This window comes from Salvelinus namaycush, chromosome 6, assembly GCF_016432855.1.
Source record: "Salvelinus namaycush isolate Seneca chromosome 6, SaNama_1.0, whole genome shotgun sequence".
NCBI lineage: Eukaryota > Metazoa > Chordata > Actinopteri > Salmoniformes > Salmonidae > Salvelinus > Salvelinus namaycush.
Window position 1 is genome coordinate 32,211,238 of NC_052312.1, and position 16,639 is coordinate 32,227,876.

General features: G+C 43.4%; 1 protein-coding gene across 2 annotated transcripts in view; it reads right to left on the reverse strand.

Annotated features, from left to right (window-relative positions):
* LOC120049885 (non-muscle caldesmon-like) overlaps positions 1-16,037 on the reverse strand; it is a 55,733-nt gene extending 39,696 nt beyond the window's left edge. For both annotated transcript variants that reach the window (XM_038996371.1, XM_038996370.1), the window contains exon 1: positions 15,649-16,037. The gene's annotated coding sequence lies outside the window, so the exon portion shown is untranslated. The remainder of the gene's footprint in view (positions 1-15,648) is intronic.
* Between the last annotated feature and the right edge of the window lie 602 nt (positions 16,038-16,639).

The following is a 16,639-nucleotide window of genomic DNA, read 5'->3' on the forward strand; positions in this document are numbered from 1 at the left end:
CCACTGAGACACACTGTAATCATCACAGGCACAAACTGATCCAACGTATTACTGGATGTTGCTGTCCAATCAGTGTGGTGCTAGACAAGGTTCTTTCCCCGATATGCTTGACATCTCAGTTCCTAAACGTAGTGTGTGATGTAACATTTTCGTCAAATTACTCAGTCACATTTTGGAAAGGAAAAAAGCCTCCGAATGCCTTACATTTCATCATTCTGATAAGAGATTACAAGTTCTGCCCCATGATGGAACCTTGATACATGTCCCAATGCCAGTGTGATTAACTTGGGTTTTTTCGGCATGGCATGTTCTACTGGTGTTTTTAAATAGAACAGTCATTGCAATAATCTATTTTTACCCTTCTGGTTTGGTCCCACACATGGTTCTGGTCCCACACACATCTCCTCCCCCCCCCAGAGAGGCCTTCCTATGTCAGCAAAGACAATACACCCATCAGTTAATTCCCATCATCATGGGTTGAACCATCAACCCGAGCCCAAGACTCAGTCCAAATGAGATAACTGCCAACAGCTGAGAAGAGCGGACAAAGGAGGATGTCAGTAAAACATTATCTTGCTATAAACACTGTTTTAAGAGAGTCATTTGCATTAGGATGAGTTTATACAGTGAACCCTAAATGACATTGTGAAGACGCAGCTGGGTTCAGAACGACGAGCAACTTCAGTACATGAGATGAGGCCTTTTCCCCTGTCCTCGTTGTGTTTTAAACGGCTTGTGCTGTGCCTTAATGGTGCATTTTCAACGTCAGATTCACAATCAGCCCGTATCAGAGCAGCACGGCCCAAGGAGAACAAATCCCACACAAAATAGGGATGTTTTTTTTGTACACCATCAAAAGGCTACTGCTCACTGGCTGTACTCCATATGACCAAATATGGAAGAAAAAAAAGCTCCCTTTCCCGTAACATAACTGGGAGAGAGAAAAATGTTTCGAGCTAACATGCTGTGCAGTGAGATAGAGGCAGCTCTCACACTCATAACATACTGACCACAAAAGAGCGGGGTTAAAAAGGGCCAGGGTTCAAATAGTATTGGGAATTGTTGAAGTACGCTTAGTGTTTGCTTGAAGTGTGCCTGGCGTGCCAGATGGGGTGGGGTTTGCACTTTTGGGGCTAGTCCACAGTGGTTCCACTGCCCCGGGCAAGCTCAATCAAGCACAGTTAAAACTATTTGAAAGATTTAAAATACTATTTGAACCCAGGTTTGGTTAGGGCTGGCTGTATCTCTAAGCAACATGACGGATGATGCCGTCTCTCTGGTGGCATCTCTGGGACAGTGCAAAGTAAACCCAGAATATTATTAGCCTGGCTTGCCCTAGGACAAGAAGGACCACATTGTGTGCAACTCTTTATCTTTGTCTGGCTGGATCTCTATGGTACAAGCGTGTGTGAACCTGTGGTAAAGGCTGACTCCATTTTAAGCCAGTAGGGAGTTGAAAATACCTAACCTTTCTTTGTTCATTTTTAGAAAAATATACATTTTCCTCTTTCACGAAAGTGCTTGCATTCTGCACTCTAAAGCCGGAAGGGTTGTACCGTAGGTTACATTCCTCTTGGCTAAACAGTCTCAATCCGAGGGGTCTCAGCCCTGCGCTGCAGTTAGAAACCGTTTGTTTATCAGCCCCCAGACTATTTGGTCTCTGACAAAAAAATGCCTGCCACTGTCAATCAAAGAAGATAACCAAATGACTGGCCAAGAGGAAAAACACTCAACTCCACAGTAGAACAAAGCAATAAGGAGGCTCACTTAGCTTTTTTCTCTCGTATTTAGTCAACATGGAGTGGTTTTAACTTTCAGCATGTAACCTTTGAAATAATACATCAAGACTCTAGTCCAGATATCCAGAACGTCGACTCATCTCAATAAATATCTGCCTCCGCTCTTGACGCAGGTTAGCGTTTTTCATCATGAATATTGTTCTGGAGGCAGCTCTGTAGAGTGGTCACTAGCTGGCACAGCCACAAAGTCATACCATCTGATCTGAAACCTAACCATAACCTTAACCACACTGCTAACCTTGAATTAAGACCAAAACTAAAATAATTAAAATCCTGAATTTTTACAATATAGCCAATTTTGACTTTGCAGCTGGCCTATCTAGCGGAAATCGCACAGTTCTGTCTCCAGAACAAGATTCATGACAATAAATGTCAACCTGCGCTCTTCACACAGAATATCAACAGCCTTTGTCTCGTGTAATTCCACTAGGACATACAGTACACTGTCTCCATATTCTTTCTATACCGACGTTGGTATGAAACCACTCTGCAGCAGTTTGACAGAAGGGGTTGGGGTGGTGTACTGAATGAATCCTATTTAGTGGACAGGAAACTCACTCGGTGAAAACACACTCACTCACGACCGGAGACTTTGACGAATGACTCTCTCACCCCACCTTTTCAGGAGAAAGGCTTCCTCTTCCGTCATCCTGTCTGCGTCCCAAATGTCACCCTATTACCTATATAGCGCACCTTCTTCCAAAGTAGTGCGCTATGTAGGGAATAGGGCGCCATTTTGGGACACGTCCCGTTCGCGACAACCCGCCATCTTGACACCTGCCGTCTTTTAGTAGAAACGCCCTCCGAACGGGCCCTGAACTCCTCAACAGATCATTCATCTGAGGTGCACTGACCAGGGAGAGTAGCAGGGCTGGGGTGTTGACACCTACATGATGTGTTTTACTCAAAGCAAAGCACTACTGATGCCAGCACAACCAAAAGGTCTGGATCTGCTACTCTGGTATTGCTCTCTGTCTGCAGTTTGGGGGTCACTCGGGACGGGAGCACATCCTGTACCAAAATAGACCTGTGTGTCACTAGAGGCCCCATAGTAGGGGCCCTTACTCATGTATGGAGCATGATAACATAGTGAGTAACAGTCCCCACCAAACCGTCGATCCGAGGCATTCCTAGTCGATCGCCAAACATTTCTAGAAAAAAATAACGATAAAGCCAATCATTCCTACATTTTTCTGTCTCGCGCTGTTGGCAGTAGGTGGACTTGTTTCAGCTGCCCTGCATGCCGGGTAGGCGAAGTGTTCCCATTTTTACCATTTCATGTGTCTGAAGGTACAAACTCCGCTTACTCCGCGTGCCCAGAGAGCAAATCAAGCGCACCTATAGGCCTACCGCTAGCCAATCGGATTGCTTAGATCATGTGTCTGTCTGCAGCTTCCTTGAGCGTACAGCAAAGTAAGTTGATTCTGTGATTTCAAAACATCGAAAACCATGACTAGAGAGAGACTGTCAACGAATACAGCAATGAGCTTTCGTTTTTATGAGTGAGTTCATGTTTAAGTTCATACTCAGCAGCACTGTCAACACTTTTTATAAAAACACTGCTATATGCCATAAAATGCGCTTCTCCACTTGCGCTGCAACCAGCAATGCAGCTTCAATGAATGAGTAGCAAAGTGTATCTATAGGCTTGCGTTGTTGTTGTTATTATTATTATTATTATTATTATTATTATTAGCAGCTTGTGTCTTTTTTGAAATCAAGGAATATTTCACTTTCTCTGGTCATAGGAGTAACAACATGAATTGGTGCAGAAATAATGCAGTGTGACTCGAGTTTCGCCGCCAGCTGGAATACGGTCGCCCCTTTTTGGTCAGTCTTAGCTGAGGGACGAGCGCTGAGGGACGGTCCGACTGTGATGCTCTCCCTCCGCTGAGACTGACCCACAAAACCAGACACAATCAGTCCAGTAAAATAAAGAAAGCACATGATTTATACCCACTGAGCTGTGCCTCACAAGTAATACAACAAGATCATATACCTCGGGTTTTGAAATATACTTTGAAAATTGTCTGAGAAGAACAACATTGGCGGGGCAATTCAAGTGTAGCCTACATGCACTGATAACGTATTGGGACTATAGCCTACTGCACAGACCTCGTTGCTACAGAACTGTTTGTAACGTTGCATGTTTTTTAAGGCCTACGTTTTTTAAGTCAAATTTTTTTAAAGAATTCTGAGGCGTAGATCTCGGTCTTCATTATGACTCAGAAAGTGATCTTGACTCAGAAAAGTTTGGGGACCACAGGCCTATACAGTACATGTATAGCATGACAACGTCACAAGAGTTGTCTACAGTACGGGACCACAGAGGCTAGAATGTCCCCTGGTAAGCAGCTTATTATAGTTTGGGCCCCTATTCATATTCAATCTCCCATATGGTACATACATAGTGAATCACATAGTGAATCATATAGCTAGACAGGACAGGCACTCAGCCACCAGGCCTACAGACCAGTGTTCCTGCTGTAATCCCCTCTTGATTTGACAAGAACAAGGCATTTAAAACACAGCCTCTTTAAGGGTCCCGGGGGATCTGGGCTGAGCTGCCCAATTTTCTCCACATAATTATTATGACCCAGAGCAGTGGGGAATGGACTCAGACAGACACCGTATCTGTCACGGCACCTGGAACATATGTTCTGGAACATACAAATATATTTCTCATAAAGCCCTGAGAAGTTCCTGATGTGTCTTGTAAAAGAAAAAAAACAAGTATCGTACACCAAAACATTTCTGACAAGTTTCCCCTAAAAAAACGTAATTATGTTTTGCGGAGATTGAGAGACCCTTCGATTGCCAGAGGAAAAAAATGTGGCTATACTTTCGAGAGAAAAAATTACTGGGAAAAAAGATGAATGAAAACATCTGACTGATTTATGTGCCTGGTCTGTATCACAGTTGGAGAAATGCCTTCCTGTCATGCCTTACATGGAAACATACAAGCAGCACGAGCCGCAACGAAGCCATGGCGCAACCGCTTACACACCAGGAGAAGCTTCTGAGGCCTGCTCAGAACATGACACAGACACTGACAGATGTTTGTGTATCGCCTTTTTTTCTGTCTGTGTATACCCAGGGGGCCGTGTTGCCCCACAGAAAATTGGTACCATCACCACTGCCTCAGAGCATACATTTTCATCAATCCGATCCTTTAGCCACGCGCAAATCTGTAAATCAGGCTGCGGAATGTGCTTTCTGAAGCGTTGCGCAAGGATATTCAAGGCTATTATGTGACAAGAGATCTTTCAAAATAAGGGGCCTGTTGCATTCCTGGGAAGAGATAGGAGAAAGAGAGAGAGAGGGGGGTGGGAGATAGAGAGAGAGAAGATTAAGATTCTAGCTCTAGCACGATGACCTCACCCGAGGGCTATTACTCTGAGTGGACGGGAAAGGTGGAGAGGTCCAGCATTTAGGCTACTTCGAGACCCCCTTGGGAAAACATTTTGGTTTGTTTAGTGAACAAATACGTAAAAAAAAAAAAAAAAAACTGTCAGGATAACTGATTATAATGGAGCTCGTTGTGACGGAGTTTGGAGCTTTTAGCTGTGATGGCTGCCGGCGCTGTTGTTGTTTTTGAAATACGAGGAAGAGATAGAGGACGAGGTCTGTTGCTCTTTGCATCCAAGCGTCACTCAGCAGGCCTGAGCACATCTGTATGGGGGGGGGGGGGGGGGGGGGTCACTGCATTGGGGCTAAAGGCAAGGTGTAACACGAAGAGATGTGTTCAGTAGCAGTACAGACTGATGAATGGGAATGGGAGTGGAAACCGTGACCAGAGACAAGGGCTAATTTATCAGTCAAGCTCCTCTCTTCCGTAAACTCCTATCTGTTGAGGTTCTCATTGCACTGCTAAAACCATGGTCTTAACTGTGATGTCATGGATGTAACGAAGCTGTCCTCTGGTCAAGTCTACTTCCCACCACCACAACCAAATCCGTCTGCGAGATATCCGCGAGTGAACTGGGCCATTCTAAACCATCCACTTCATTTTGAAGAGCCATATCAACAACACCACCATCTTAGACAGAAACCAGGAGTCTCCTATTCCAACCCTCTTGGTATTCTAGAGATGCCTTGCTTACGACGCAATGTCTAGGTCTGTCTGTGTGTAATACATATGAACGCCTATACAGTGTGTTTGCCTCTAGTGTAAATATTGCTCTCCTTCAGACTCGGAGCCTGCAGCTAGCTCAGTGTAAGGAGAGTGTGATATAATTGGAATCGATAGTGGTGAGGTTCAGCTCCTCAAGACCATACATTCCTGTCTGAGGAGAGAGGAGACAACCCTTCTTGTGCCTCAGTGTTCTCCTATCCAGGAGGCTAGGCTACACCATAGGAGATCTCGTTTCTGTGCATATTTCTGCTGGATGCTATTATTAGCGTCGCAGAGGGCCAGCGGTCTGTCTGGAAGGGGTTGTAACTCTGTGTGGCCCCCCCGAGGCGATAGTGGGGGCCAGAAGCCATTGATCTCCATAAATCACAGGTATACATATATATATATCTTCTCCTAGTCCTGTCTGTCAATGGGCCCCATTCGCATGCAACTTCCACACGCAAACAAAACAAAATCTCAATAGATCTCAGTAGCATAGCCATTTTTGTCAGTGAAACTTCTTGAGCGTTGGCAGTTTGTTAAATTATGTCAACTCAGCGGTGCTTGTCTGTCAGGACAGAAGGCCGTTCCTTCTCTTCTTCTCCCCGTGGCTCTGACTTCTGACTCTGCTGCCAGGCATTCCAGGAAACACTAGAGCTCTAGGAGACATAACAAAGCATTCGTTCTGTCTCTTTCTCTTCCTCCTTCACTCTTTCGATCCCAGTCTCTCTCTCTCCCTTCTATCTTTCTTTCCCCATCTGCCCCGTCTCTCTGTTTCTCTCGCTCACTGTCTCCTCTCGCTCTCTCCCACTACTCTTTTTTATCTCTCTCTGTCTCGTCCAGTCTTGGAAGCCTCATGGTTAGTCTTCTCGTGAGTGCCTTAAGTATTTTTGTATAATGGCGCATTGCCTCAGTTATACAATTTCAGACTATAAAGTATTTTTACGTGACTACTAATGTTACATCACTGACACAACTCTAGGTAAGAACACTACTCCTCTCTTCAACATGAGGTGACTTTTACTGCCAAACGAAGGATAAAATTCAGCTTTATAGGTTAATGCATGCTATTTAAACCGTCTAATTCCTAAATCTATTAGAATAACACATCTCAGACAACCATGAAGTTGTAAATAATTAAGTAGTCGGTTCAGGAGAGTGCTCAGGTTCACTTTATAGGGGTTCGTTCAGTTTTAGCTAATGGCAAAACTGGAAATGAGATTACTCTGTAAACTTAAGTATAATGGGAACAAATCCGAAACACCCCCCCAGTTTCTTTTCTGCCAGTAATCTGATCTGAAGGAAAACCATCTCCTTTTCACATGACACCCATCCACCTGTGCCACACACACACACACACCTTATTCACTTCCAGTCTCTTCCCTCTGTTTATGTATTGAACCTGAGTGACTGGTATTTCATTTGGGATGGGCTCAAACCCTGGGCCAGGCAGGGGTGGTGTACTATTACTGGTCATTAACTTTAACCTGAACTAATGGCTGCTTATTATCCAAGGTGGTCCCCCACATGTCTGTCATAGTAAACGGGTGGCACAGAGCTTCAGGGCCCAGACCAGTCAGACATCCTCTCCTCTGTCCTAGAGAACCTGCCAACCCGGGGCAGACATAGACACAGGCCTCCCCCCTAAAAAGCCATCATTGTTCTACTTTTTCCTGTGTTTTGTTACTCAGCTGCTGGGTTCATTAAAGCAGGGCTTAAATGAGGCCTGCCAGCTTGTCACCCCCAGCCCCCCTCTCTCTTCTAACCCTCACCCCTAGTACCTAACCCTATCCATCCCAAATCTCCAACCCCATCAACCACACCCCCTTCTACCCTCCTCATCCAAACTCTCTACCCTACTCAACTACCTCACACCCATCCACCAAACCAACCCTTTAATCTACTCCCATCTCACTCAACGTCATACGCCCACACCCCTTCCATCGCCTCCACCACACTCCTCTCCCGAAACCTCCACCCCACCCAATCGCATGTGTTCAATCTATTCGACCCATCTCACTCAGACAGAGTTAGCCTTGTCTCGTCTTAGCTAGCTAGGAGAATGCTCCTCCTCGAGAAGACCTGTCTGCATTTATCTGATGAGAGGAGAGCCATTAGCGCTAACGGGCCTGTAATTAAGAAGCGCTCACGCTCCATTAATGAGCACTTCGTTTAGTCTAACCGTGCATTGCGTAAATAAGCAGCGGAGCCTAGCAGATTTGCTCCATTGTCTTTGGGTAGCCTAGCATCACACTTGTTAGCGAGTTGCTTGTTAAGAGTTGTTGTTTTGTTGACATAGTGTCCTCATCTTGGCATGTGTGGAATTGACTGACTGCCACTGCTTTTTGCATTTCAATTTGTTTGCCGGTTTTCTCGGTCTGTCAGACTATTGATGCTACAGATTGGGTCTTGTTCCATTAAATAATTAGGCCCACTCATCAATGTATCTTTAACTCAAGATGGCCGACCTGTTAGGTAGAAGGGTTGATTTTCAATAGTAATAAAACAACTTCACTATACTTGAATCAATGAATCAGCTATCTTCCTACAAGTGTACGCAGGAGAGTTGAAACCCAGCATGAATCCGGCTAGCACCTCAACAGCCATTAGCACCAGACCCATTGCCCTAGACCTGGGCTGTTTAACAATAACATGACTGATGGTTTCTCCCAATCACCTTGAGCAGGTCTCTCATGAGGTCAGACATTCTCGTTTGCCAGCCTCTCTGCCTGCAGAGGAGCTCTGATTAAAACCCCTTTCAAAAGGCAGTGGCTACGTCCCAAATGGCACCCCATTTCCTCTATAGTGCGATACTTTTGATCAGAGCCCTATGGGGCCCTGGTCCAAAGTAGTGCACTATTAAGGGAATAGGGCACCATTTAGGACTGAGGCTGTCCACCTGCCAGCTTCATGTTACCCAACAGTGAAGTGAATTTATGAATTACCCGATACTGAAATGATTCCAAAACTAACAAATTCAAGCTGGGCTCGGGTCTCGCACAGTACTGTATATGGATGAGGGGGATACTTACATTCCCCTTTCTCTGAAGTGGGGGATAAGTCTTTGGCATTATTAGATGCCAGGAGAAAGAGAGAGAGAGAGAGAGAGAGAGAAAAACAACACACAGTAATGCGCGCACACACATACACACACAAAATAACTGCTATATTGGGAATGGATCCTCCATGTCAGCCATTTTCGATGATTTGATCTCCAGCTTTAATCAGATTTCATTGCCTTCCTCTGTATGGAGCAATGACATGTGAAGTGGAAAAGAAATGGAAGGGGAGATCTGCTCGCTGCTCCGCTCCTCTCGTTGCTTGTAATACATTCCTGAGCAACCCTCAGAGGCTTATATGTCAATGCCGGAATATGCTTCTGATTACAAGGGAGAGAGTACACTCAATAAATACACTCTTAAAACAATTACTACTGCTCCTAATACCAGCCAGAACACAGACCGGGCTGGCTAATTCAGGGGGATAACATTACTGGAGACAATTTGAAGGTCTGCACCTTTAAAACATAACATTTGGCTCCAACAGGAAAAAATGGCAGCCGTCATCGCTTCGGGATTGCTGCTGTGCTGTGCAAGGGAGCGTTGTCCAAAGCTGTAGCCCTGATCCAGACAGGTCAGAAGGATCCAACTCAGTCTAACTGTATTGATACCGTAGTTCCAAAAGTCACATCTTTTGAACTGAAGCAGCCCAATCAACATAATTAAGCGACAAAGTTTGTTACACCATTTTTTTAAAAAGAGTAAACTACATACCGACTTAGATGATCTCGCAATAAAGTGTTACTCAAAGTAGAGTAGTGTTACAACTAGCGCAGCACATCAGCATCCTGCGTCATACCAGCCAGAGCCTAGACTTGTGTGACACACAGATGAGTAATATCCTCATCTCTCGTGTGCTCCCACAGTACGGAGAGTCAGCAAGAAAGTGCAGCATCCTGCCTCCAGAACCCTACGCCTGCATAACTCGAGGTTCCACAGACACACAAATCATCCATTGATGTCAATCGGAGAACTCGATGCAAATCCTCCAGTTTCTCAAATTAAAAAAAGGTACCACTGCGTGTCTGAGCCTGAAGTAAATCCAATGGCTGTATATGAATGGTAAAATCCCCTTGTTACCTAAGAGCCTGATTCCTCCAGCTGCTCTGTCCCATGAGAGCCAGCATTCATCATGAAATCACCACACTCCCCTTTGCTCTCACCACCTCCACCATCCATACAGTACCACACACTCACGCACACACAAATTATTATTATTAAGTAACTGGCTCCAACAAGAAAATGTAGGCAAGAATTCAGTAAACTTAAAATAATGCATTTGCTAAAATGTTCATTCAACTAGAAATGATTTTTTGGGCTGTGGAACTAGTTACACACACACACACACACTGCTTTTAACATACAACATTTCCGACACACATTGGCGTGTTCATTTATACAGTAATTAATATTTAACATTTCCTCACCTGGGATTTGAATTCACAACGACACAGTTCACAGCGTTCCGATCTTCCAGCTACGCCACCATGTTTGTGTCAATAACTGATTTCACCTGTATCGCTACACATTGGACTTAAAAGTAAACCTCAGATCTGTTAAAAGTACACTCAAGAAAAACTATTTTATTTATCATTGTGATTAAGGAATAACATTAAAAAAAGAGTAATATGCCCCACCAACAACCTTACAGAAAAACCAAACATGGCTTAAATAAGTAAATCAAATCAAATAAAGAGAGAATAGTCAGATTAACTGATAACACAGACATGGTGGCATAGCAGGAAGCTCGTACTGCCATGAACCAAGAGATTGTGAGTTCACATTTTTTATTTAACCTTTATTTAACTAGGTCAAGTCAGTCAAGTTCTTATTTACAATGACGGCCTACCCCGGGCCAAACCTTAACCAGTGAGGTCATGTGTTTGGAGATGGAGAGAGAGTCTATGAATAGCGGCACGGGTATGAGGGAACAAACGTGTGTGTGTGTGTGTGTGAGCGCCTGTGTCCCAGGTGAGGGCATGTTGAATACTAATTACTGTATAAATGAATGTGCATAACGTAATCATGTGTGTCAAATATGTAAGTTGAAAACATTGTAAAGTTAAAATTAGCCTTTTTTAGGTAATAATTTACAAAAACAATAATAATTTCTTGTTGAAAGAGTATATGAGACAAATTGAGCAAAGACATAATTTTAAGTTGACAGAACTTTTGCCTATGTTTTCTAATGTTGGGCCAACTAAAAATGTTAAGTTCAGGTAACACTTTGACCGAAAAGTTGAGTAAACAAAAAGGCTGTGGAACCAGTTATTTAATAATAATTAGTTGAAACAACTAGATTTGAGGGTGTTTTATTTTTTTAAGTGCACACACACACACACACATCTGTTCCCACATACCTGTGTCGCTATTCATAGACTCTCTCTCCATCTCCAAACACATGACCTCACTGGTCCTCCACTCAATAGCATCTTTCACACACACTGTTGGGATTTGCCTCACTACATTACCTATATGACCTGTAATTCCCACAGCAACCTACAATATGGGACGTTTAAAAAGGTGATGAACGATCAGCTTGATCAGCTATGTTTGTTTAGTTTTGGTGGCTGAGGAGAGGTGGGGAGAGAGGAAGGAATGTTAGCTGGCTGTAAAGGGGGGGGGGGGGGGGGGGGGGCGTGAAGAGACTAGTGCCGGTGGACTGGTCGAAGCGCTAGGCATGTCTGTGGTCCCTATGACTAGACGCCAAAGGAAAACACAGAGCAAATCAGCTCGCAGAGACATTTCCTGTGCTTGTTTTATCAGATGAGGAAAGAAGCCCAGGGGCAAAAGGCCTGCTCAACAATGTAACACACTTTCAGCCCCTGTCGTCATTTTTGGAGCTGAACATAACACATCTTTAGAGGATGACATAAGTAGTAGTGTATGAGTCTCGGGGTAGTGAACTGAACTCACGCTCCCACGATCACCCCCAGCCTTGAGGTCTATACCTTGGGGTGAAAAAAAAAGTACTTTTACCTTATAAGACTTGGGTTGAGTAAGCCAAGGGATCCTGTACCATCGCCCATCTACTAAAAAGAGAGTTTGTTGTGAGTGAGTTGGATGTGAAAATATCCTTATACAGATGGTGGAGTTCTGGAGGCCTCGCTGCCTGCCAACTGGCATTCGATGGGTAAATGTGCCAATTATCAACACAGTCTGCCATGCTACCAATTAGGGAATCTGGCCTTGAACGATAGCACTTCAAAGTCTAAGAAATGTGGGAGAGGTTTGATCTAAAAGGCCTTCTAATCTGAGCCACAGCAAAAAAAGAACGAGTGTCAGCGTTCTTCTTCGTCACCAGGGAGAAATCCAGACTCTTCGTTCCCCAGAAGAGTTCTACTACTGCCAGACTCTCCATACCAAGGTCTGAGGAGACATACGAGCCTGGTTTGGCACGGGTTCTAAAGCAATGCAGAACCTTTCCATTGCAACCTGGCTGGGTAATGAAGAACAACAAACAGAATATAAAGTTGAATTACAGAGAGGATTTCATGCCATGAGAGGAAAGATTAAAAAGGAGAGTGAGGAATTTTTGATTTATATATTACTAACAAAACATCTGTAAGCCACTTATTGCATATTTGCTGGGTCCTAAATAAACTAAATCTAGAGTTTCAGTTTCAGCTGGCCGCTCTTACTTCACAAATTAGGAATGCCACATTTGACCCATTTTTTGATCGTCACCAGTTAAGAGTTAAGCAGATTCCTTTTCCCCCCTCAAATTTTCCAAATGTGCTCCAACTTTACCATATTATACAACTTACTGTGTGGTTCTGGATACAGTGCATTCAAATTACATGCTATCAAAGCAGAAAATAAATAACAGTGAGTATGCTGTGGCCAGAGTCCAGGGCAGAATCACTTGAGGTTTAGTTCCATGTCAATCATCCTCCACTTCAAATGAACTGAACACTCCACGGGAACAGTTGTCGAGAGGACACAAATTGGAGCTTTGTGCTCCAATTCGATTTCTCCCTTGGAGACATTGATGATGTTGACTCTTTTGATCAAAAATGAAGAAGAGACATCTTCATTTACACAGGCAACCCAATTTTGATCTTTTTTTTTCTCTAATTGGTCTTTTGGCCAATCAGATCAGCTCTGAAAATATCTGATATGAAAAGATTTGATGTGATTGGTCAAAATTGTGCTGCCTTTGTAAACGCAGCCAGAGAGACACACAGAAAAAAAACGGAGCTATTTCTCATGAATCCTAAGAGGACGCCACCTTTAAAAGACATTATGCTTCAACTAGCCTTCTCTCAAATACTAACTGTGTCTAACAAATAGCCTTTTCTCATAACCACAGTGTCTCCAGGCACTCCTTGAAAGAGAGAGGGCCTGGATTCACATCGTCCTCAATAACTTCATCAGCTTCTCAACCCTGAAGACAGTGGTATTGATTCCAGAGTAGAATGTGTGTTTTCACACCTGCGGGGACCTTGAACACAAGTAGCTCAGCTCAGTCAGAGAGCAATGAAAAGTTATCTAGTACAGTTAAGGGGATCTACTATATTGTTTGTGAATCCAAAGGCTGCATTTAAGCCCTGCCCTTGGCCACAATCTATCGCATGCTCCAGGGTCAAGCCTATGTCCAAGTCCCATCCCAAAGGTCCAACCTTCGGCCAACTAGGCCTAAACTCCCTTCTCTGGTCCTTGAGGATGTATTCTCCTCCCTTCACCACTGGTCTGAAGCCATCTTTATGTCTTTTTGAGTCATGATTAAGGTTATGGAAGAACTGATCCTGAAACAGTCTGTAAATGAAGGGCAGAGAGAGCAGAGTAACTACAGCCTGTACTACACAGGGCACACCAGGCTCCGGAAACCCAGGGCAGTGTTCCCTACATCCTGCCCGGGCCCTAGCCCATGCCAAACCCTTGTTATCACTGTGCAGAATTACCTTCAGACCCCCCTTCTCTCTCTCTCCGCACAGCACAGCGCATTACCCAGGCTCTTTATACGCTAAAGAAAAGAAGACGAAAGAGGCAAAAAAAAGAGGCAGAAAGAGACGAAAAAACTAAGCCTGGCTGTTATGCATTCCAAAGGCTATTCCAATCGTCTGTCAGCAGGTTCAATCTGTTCCTTATAAGGCATTCCCCTCATATTTTCCAAACACCGTGGTGTTATCAGATACAGCTTCATGGACAATTACTGTGCTGTCTAGCTTGGAGAATTCTACAGCTCCATAGCCCCCTAACCCCCTTCTCTACCGTTCACTCACTTCACAGTAACTGCTTTGTAATCAACCGGAGATCAAACGGAAGGCTGAGATAAACTACGTTGAAATAAAAAGAGGTGGTTGGCTCAAGTGATGGTGGGATTCAAGTGATGGTGGGATTCAAGTGATGTGATGGTGGGATTCAAGTGATGGTGGGATTCAAGTGATGGTGGGATTGCACAGGACATGATTCCTTCAAACTAGTTGGGTGGATTCATTTGGAGTTATTGCATATCACTGCAATGGTTTACTGTACCACAACGCGCTCAGATGAGAGAGAGACAAGGTTCTTGGAATACCACACACTGTTTGGACAGTGTTGAATCAGTGAGTGGCCTCCTAAAGCCAGTTCTAACATCAGCGTTTCCTGTTGCTTTGATAAACTTAGATATCAAGTTGATTACTCAGATGAATCATGGTTTAACTGGGCTCAACTGGTGCTGTGTAGCATCAGCTAGATCTACATAGGGATAAGGATTCTAGCCAACCCAATGCAGATGGTTAAGCCTACCCCTGATGTGGGCCAAGGCTGTCATTTAGACCTCCAGTGGAGAGGACCTGACCTGATGGATCCTTTGCTTTCATGACATCCCTTGGCTCAGGCAATTGAAGACAGCTAGTATTCATCTACAAGAGACAGTAAAATCCCACACCACAGCGCAAAGGCCATAGTTTACTGTTGAAGAATGTCCAGTGCTGGCAAAGGCTCCCCACAAATATTTTGGGATATATTTTGGGTAGACAGAAAATGAAAGGAAAATGCTTTTAAGTGGAACATTCTTTATTTTGTGTAAAGGAGGATGTTATTTTGTTTGTTTTTCATTGAGGCATTATCCAGTTAAAACTAATGCATTCATAACGTAATTATTTATATAGGTGTAATTCATCCTAAAGTTAGTCCACTGGCAAATACCAATCAAAAGCATAATTAAATCATCACATGCCACATTACCTGAAATTGTCAATTAATATGCAGCCTATGTATTGTCTATTATAATGGAGAGAGATCTGGCTCCCATCCCTCTCCATGAGTTTGGAGACTGCCTCATATTTGTCTGATAAGAATCTATGGCATGGGGCGGGTAGGGACTGAGGGGACATTCCAGAATTCACATCCAGATCGGTAATAGGTTTTGTAAAGTGATTTTCCATATAATAAAACATATTATACTCGATAACAACCACATTTCATTGCCATGCACAAATAATCTACATTAACTCTTTAATTCTTTATAGTTTCAATTTCGTTTTTGAAAAAGTAATTAGGAATCTGCTGGTTGTGCAGTTTGCTGTAAAAATCGATCGTTTTAAAATTACATAATAAACTGCAGCATTGCATAGCCCCAAAAGAGCATTGTACAAGTTGTCAACATAAGCACTACGTTCGTGCGCGCTACACACATTTCACCAAGTTGGATAAACAACACAAACAATTTCGGAGGCGCGAAACTTACCTATTGAGTTCACAAAGTAAACTATTGTTGATTCACCTGGTTAGCAAACAACCACGAAGCAGGCCAGTCAATGTAGAGAGATAGAATCGGCTTTCGGATCCGTCTGCTCCACAGTATTCAATAATAGGCTACTACAAAGCGTAAGCCCCTCCCTTCAAAACATAATCGCACACATCTCTCATAATGTTTACAGCTGGAGAGCCCTATGCATTGTCCGTAGTCTGGTCCAAGAGCTACCAAGCCTATGTATTTCAAAATTCACTCTGGCCAAACTTGTCAGTGGAAAAAAATACACGATGTCAAAAGTCAAAAACTCAGTCCATCACTTCGTAAAAAAGTGAAGAAATAAATGCCGACATTGAAAGTAATAGCACAAAAAATCGAAGCAGCCAAAACACACTTGCAGAATACCCTTTTTTTGGTTATCCTTCAAGGGGCCTCTGAAAGAAAATCCTCTGTCAGGAAAGATCATATGAAATGTTAATCTAGGCGAAAAAGGGGGCCGTTTGCTCAAACAAACACTTAGAGACTAGCGTAAAACCTATTTAGAAAGGACTCAAAATATCCCCCATTCTTCTGATATATTATATTGGGATTAACCAGGTAATAAAGTGCGATTTTTTACACATTCGTGTATTGCAGGGCACCTTTAAAAATTTATAGACAACGTTTTTACTCATTCAGTTATGTAATAGCCTACATTTTTGTGTGATTAATTTGGTTGAGATGTCATTCTTATCATTCTGGTCCATTGTGACCTTTTTTTTGTCAACAGATTTTTAGCAAAATTAAGTTGAAAAGCGTATTTTCCAGATGTTGACATCAGGTGCATTTTAGGTGCTAAATGAAAGGTGAAAATACATATTTTCTGGACATTGAAAATACTTCATTTCCAGATGTTCTCAGGGTAAGCACAAGAATACTTTTCCAAACCTCTTATTATAGGAAAGAGGAGCCAACTGAAGATTGCAACATAATGTCACGTGTACAG